Source organism: Chlorocebus sabaeus, chromosome X (assembly GCF_047675955.1).
Source record: "Chlorocebus sabaeus isolate Y175 chromosome X, mChlSab1.0.hap1, whole genome shotgun sequence".
Lineage (NCBI taxonomy): Eukaryota > Metazoa > Chordata > Mammalia > Primates > Cercopithecidae > Chlorocebus > Chlorocebus sabaeus.
The window spans coordinates 19494436-19501248 of record NC_132933.1 but is presented as its reverse complement, the minus strand read 5'-3'; positions in this window follow the sequence as shown (position 1 = coordinate 19501248).

The following is a 6813-nucleotide window of genomic DNA, read 5'->3' as shown; positions in this document are numbered from 1 at the left end:
ACTAAGTAGTGAAGGCCTATGCCTGCCAAAGAACATCTGTATAAAGGCAGGAACAGGTGGCCATTTTCTCAAATGTGCAGACACCCACATAATAACGCAAGGATTACAAAGAATCTGGGAATTATGATACCACCAAAGGAAACTAAAGCTTCAATAACAAACCCTAAAGAAATAGAGAACTATAAAGTGACTGACAAAGAATTAAGAAAATCCTCTTAAAGATCACTGAACTGTAAGAAAATAGGGACAGAAAATTCAATAAAATGTAGAATACAATACTTTAACAAAAAGAGAAGTTTGACCCCCAAAAAATCTAATTTAAAAAATCCAAATAGAAATCCTAGAGATGAAGGATTAGCTGAACTGAAAAATTTAAGAGAAATCTTCAGAAGCAGGCTTGATTAAGCAAAAGAATCAGTGAGCTTGAAGACCAGGACATTTGAAATTATCCAGAGGACCAAAAAAAAAAGAATAAAAAGAAAGCCTATGGGAATTATGGAACACCATCAAGAGAACTACCTTTTCCTAATAGAAATTTCACAAGAAGAGAGAGAAAATAATCAAAAGGCCTATTTTTAAAAAATTGGTAGAAAATTTCCCAAATATGGAGAAAGATGCCAACATACAAGTACAGGAAGCCTAGAGGCTTCCAATAAAATCCAACACAAAGAGAAGTTCATCAAGGCACATCATAATTAAACTATCAATAATCAAACAACAAATTAGGAAAGTGTCAAGAATTAAGAAACATATTACATATAAGGGAGCCATAATACATCTATCAGCTGGTTTATCAGCAAAAACCAGGAAATAGTGGGATAATATACTGAAAGTGCAGGAAAAAAAAAAAAAAAAAAACCTGCCAGCCAAAACTACTCTACCTGGCAAAGCTGTCCTTCAGAAATAAAGGAGAGATAAAGCATTCCCCAGAAAAACAAAAGCTGAGGAGCTCATCACCACCAGACCTATCTTACAAGAAATGAGAAAGGAAATTCTTCAAGCCGAAAGACAGACACTAATAAGTAACATGAAAACATAAAAGTACAAAATTTAATTGTATAAGTAATACATAGTCATACTCAAAATACTCTAATACTGTAATGGTGGTATATAAATTGAGAGAAGACTCAAATAAAATCAGAAATAAAAGAGGAGACATTACAGCTGATATTCTAGAAATAAAAAAAGAATAATAAGAAATTATTGTGAACAATTATACCCCAACAAATTGGATAACCTAGAAGAAATTAATAAATTCCTAGACACATACAATTTAACAAGACTGAATCATGAAGAAATAGAAAATCTGACCAGACCAATATGAATAGGAAATTGAACCAGTAATGATAAGTTGCTGATTAAAGAAAGCCCAGGGCCGGATGGCTTCATGCCTGATTAGAACCATTCTCAAACTCTTTCAAAAAAAAAAAAAAAAACTGAAGAGGAGGGAGCACTTGCAAACTCGCTTTAAGAGGCCAGTATTACACTGATAACCAATGCCAGACGAGGACACAACAACAAAGAAAATTATAGGTCAATATCACTGAGGAATAAGGATGCGAAAATTCTCAACAAAATAGTAGCAAATGAAATTCAAAGCACATTAAAAGGATCATTCACCATTATCAAGTGGAATTTATCCCTAGGATGCAAGGATGTTTCCTCATATGCAAATTTAGAAATGGGATACACCACATAAATAGAATAGAGGATTAAAAACATGATTATCTAAATAGATGCAGAAAAAAACATTTGACGAAATTCAACATGTTTTTATGATTTAAAACAACTCTTAACAAAGTATATATAAAAGAGATGTACTTCAACACAATAAAGGCCATATATAACAAACCCACAGCTAACATCTTACACAAAGATAAAAAGTTGAGAGCTCTTCTTCTAAGGTCAGGAACAAGACAAGACTGCCCCTCTTTACCACTCTATTCTCTATAATAATAGAAGTACTAGCCAGGGCAATTAGGCCAGAATAAAAGGCATCCAAATTGGAAAGAAAGATGTTAAATTGTCCTTGTTCTTGACAACGTGATCATATATATAGAAAATCCCAAGGACTCTACCAAAAAAAGTTCAAACTGATAAATATGATAAAGTTTTAAGACACAAAATCAGCATACAAAAATAAGTAGCATTTCCATATACCAATGAACAGCTATCCAAAAAAGAAATCAAGAAAACAATCCCATTTGCAATAACTACAAAGATAAAACACTTATGAATAAATTTAATTATAGAGATCTAAGACCTGTATGCTGAAAACTATGAAACATTAATGAAAACACTGAAGAAGATTTAAAAAATGGAAAGGTATCCTGTGTTCATGGAATGGAAGAATTGATTTTGTTAAAATGTCCATACTACCCAATATGATTTACAGATTCAGTGCAATCACTATCAAAATTCCAATGACATTTTACACAGAAACAGAAAAAAATTCTAAAGTTTGTATGAAACCACAAAAGACCCAGAATAACCAAAGCAATCTTGAGCAAAAAGAACAAAACTGGTGACATCTCACTACCTGACTTCAAAATACATTACAAAGCTATATTAATCAAAACAGCTTAGTACTGGTATAAAAACAGACACATCGACCAGTGGAACAGAATGGAGAGCCCAGAAATAAACCCATACATTTACAGCCATTTGATTTTTGACAAAGATGCCAAGAACACACAATGAGGAAAAAACAATTCTCTGTAATAAATGATGTTAGGAAAACTGGATATACACGATGCAGAAGAAAGAACTTGGGCACTTACATCATATACAAAAACAAACTCAAAATTGATTAAAGACTTAAATGTAAGCTCTGAAGCTGTAAAAGTCGTTTGAAGAAAACAGGTGGAAAACTCCATAACGTTGGTCTACACAATGATTTTTGGCTATGATCCCAAAAGCACAGGCCACAAAAACAAAAGTAGACAAATAGAATTGCATCAAATTAAAAAGCTTCCATACCACAAAGAAAATAATCAATCGAGTGAAGAGACAACCTATGGATTGGGAGAAAATATTTGCAAGTCATATAACTAATAAGGGATTAATATCCAAAATATATAAGGAACTCAAACAACTCAATAGCAATAAATCAAATAACCATATTTTAAAATGGGCAAAGGACCTAAATAGACATTTCTCAAAAGAAGACATACAAATGGCCAACAGGTATATTTAAAAATGTTCAACTTCACCCATCTTGCAAGGAAAATGCAAATTAAAATCACAATGAGGTATCACCTCACACTTGTTAAAATAGCTATCATCAAAAATACAAAAGATAAGTGTTGATGAGGATATGGGGAAAAGGGAACCCTTGCACACTGTTGTTGGGAATGTAAATTAGTACATCCATTATGGAAAACAGTATGGAGGTTTTTCAGAAAATTAAAAATAAAACTACCAAACAATTCAGCAATATCTCTACTGGGTATATAGCCGAAGGAAATGAAATCAGTATGCGGACTTGATATCTGCACTCACATGTTTATTGCAACATTATTCACAATAGCCAAGAAATGGAATCAACTTAAGTGACCATCAATGGATGAATGGATAAAGAAAATGTGGTACATATATACTCGCAATGGAATACTCTTCAGCCTTAAAAAAGAAGGAAATCCCATCATTGGCAACAACATGGATGGACCTGGAGGACATTATTATTATTATTATTTATTATTATTATTATTAAGACAGAGTCTCGCACTGTCACCCGGGCTGGAGTGGAATGGCGCGATATAGGCTCACTGCAACCTTGGCCTCCTGGGTTCAAGAGATACTCCTGCTTCAGCCTCCCGAGTAGCTGGGATTACAGGCGCCTGCCACCATGCCCAGCTAATTTTTTTGTATTTTTAGTAGAGATGGGGTTTCACCATGTTGGCCAGGCTGGTCTGGAACTCCTGACGTCGTATTTCACCCACCTCAGCCTCCCAAAGTGCTGGCTGGAGGACATTATTTTAAGTGAAATCAGTCAAGCACAGAAGGACAAATACTGCATGAGCTCACTTATATGTGGAGTCTAAAATTGTTGAACTCATAGAAGCAGAAAGTAGAATGGTGGATATTGGATGCTGGGGGTGGGAGGTTGGGCAGATGTTGGTCAAAAGTACAAAATTTATTTTAGATTGGAGAAACAAGAGATCTATGGTACAACATGGTGACTATAATTAATAACAATATATTGAATTCTTGAAAATCACTAAGAGAGTAGATTTTAATTGTTCTTACTATAAAAAATGGTAAGTATATGAGATAATGCATATGTTAATTAACTCAATTTAGCTCTTCCACAATATATGCATATTTCAAAACATCATATTGTATACAATAAACATATACAATTTGTATGCATGATTCCACTTGTATGAGGTATCTAAAACAGTCAAACACATAGAAGCAGAGAGTAGAATGGTGGTTACCAGAGGCTGAGAGAGTGGGAAATAGGGAGTGGGTGTTCAATGGGTATAAAATTCCGGTTATGCGAGATGATAATTTCTAGGGATCTGCTATATAACATTGTGCCTATAGTTTAAAAAACTGTATTATATACTTAAAAATTTAAGAGGTTATCACGGGGTTGTTGTAAGAACTAAAAAATTGTCAACCTAGAAGTTCTTAGCACAGCCAAGAAATTTTTTATGTTACTTTTTTTTATTAAATGACATTCATTTTTGTTATCAATGTAAAAAAAGTAGGCATTTAAATCATATGTGAGGTATATTTTTGATATCACAATCATGATTTAATTAAGCATTACAGAATTTTAATAGAAATTCTAATCCACGTTTCAAAGAGTTGAGTCTTTAAAATTGCATAACAATTTTATATCTTAAATTTATATTACTGTATCCTCAATGGTCCTCATAATTCTCATTTAGACAATGTGCTCCCAATACACTTTCAAAAAGATTATTATAGGTACATAATAGTTGTATATATTTATGGAGTACATGTGATGTTTTGATGCAAGCATGCAATGTGTAATGATCAAATCAGGGTAATTGGTGTATCCATCACCTTAAGCATTTATCATTTCTTTTTGGTAGGAATATTCCAATTCCACCCTGTTGGTTATTTTTAAATACACAATATATTATTGTTAACTATAGTCACTCTATTTTACCACACTAAAAAATTTTTTTCAAGGTTGATAAGTACAGTTTTAGATTTTACAACTAAATGTCTTGGCACTGTGAGATAGTCTTAAAAGATACAGAAAAATACTTGAAATGTAAGCCAACAATATAGACTGTAGTACCATTTCTGGATTAGATGCTAACAGATGGTGTCAATAATTCTGGAGCCTGAAAAAATGTATACTGATTTGGCTAAATTCATTTTGTTTATAAGTAAGTTGCCTCCCAACCAATTCACAAAAATCTTAGATTTTGTTTGTGGGGCTTTTCTTCTAACGTTAATTATCTTCTTACCAAAAATTTTGTCTTTAACATGCTCCCCAGAAAGAGGTTAAACAATGGACGCATATACAGTACATGGCAAAATTACTCTACATTTTATGAACTGAATTGTTGTCTTCTATAAGTCTATTTTTGAATAGCTACAGAGAATATTATTGTCAGTCAGTGAGTAACAAAATCATAGCTGATAAAACCAAGTCAGAACACACCGGATCATTTTGTTCTCTCATCTTTGAGGTTTGTGCCATAAAATATATAATACCATCTGATATATTGCACTTGTGTAGCATCTCACTGATTAGAAAAGTGTTCACATCTCTTTTCATCTGATCCTCACAACAATCTTGTGAATACACAAAATTATCCAGACCTTACAGATGAGGAAACTAATATTTAAAGAACTTAAGTGATTTGCCCATTTGCCTCACAATAAGAAAAGGCAGTTCCAGAATTCGAACACAAGTCTGCTGATTCTGGTCCCTTTACTGCACCAGAGCTGCCACGCTTTACCTAGTGAAGGATACATTAGGCCTCATAGCAACAACCTATTGCTCCATCAGTAACTAAACCATCCTGATTAAAAGTCCAAAATAGATGTTTCTTATGCTGAACTCCACTCCAATGGAAAGAGTTATAGCAAGTGCTACAATTTTAAAATATTTTGACATTTTAGTTATGATTTCCCAGAATGTGTACCAATATGTGTCATGAGAACAGATAAGCTATATCATTGTCTGATCTGGGTAACTGAATTGAGCACTAACCCCTATGTATTTTCTTATTTGCAGAAGAAACAATGTATAATAAATATGTTACTTGTGTCACCCCATAATAATAATTACATGCAATAATAATAGTACTACCTGTCAGATACTGAGCATCTATAATAAGCCAGATTCTGTTGGGCACTCTATGTACATTTCCTCACAGAATCATCTGTGAAGCGTGTGTGTGTCATTTTACAGATGAAGTATCCAGTGGCCAGAGAGATGTAATAATTAGATTGAGACCATATAGCTAATAAGTGGGAAAGCTGGGATTTAAACGGAGACTGACTCCAAAACAAATTCTGTTACCCAATACGCTTGTAACACAAGAGTATGAAACCATGTATGGTTTCAAAAATGAAAGGATGTTTTAATTTTAAAAATGAATGAATGAATGAATAAATAATAAAAGCAGTAGCACTTAGTCAAATTATGGGTTATTTTTAAAACAACCTTTAAGGGATCATTTCCTAATCAGTAATTTTATAGAATTTTCTCTCTCTCCCTCCCCCTCATCTCTCTCCATAGGTATACTTTCTAGTATAATAGAATCTGTCTCTATCTATGCATCTATGTAGAGACATATACATATACATACATATATATAT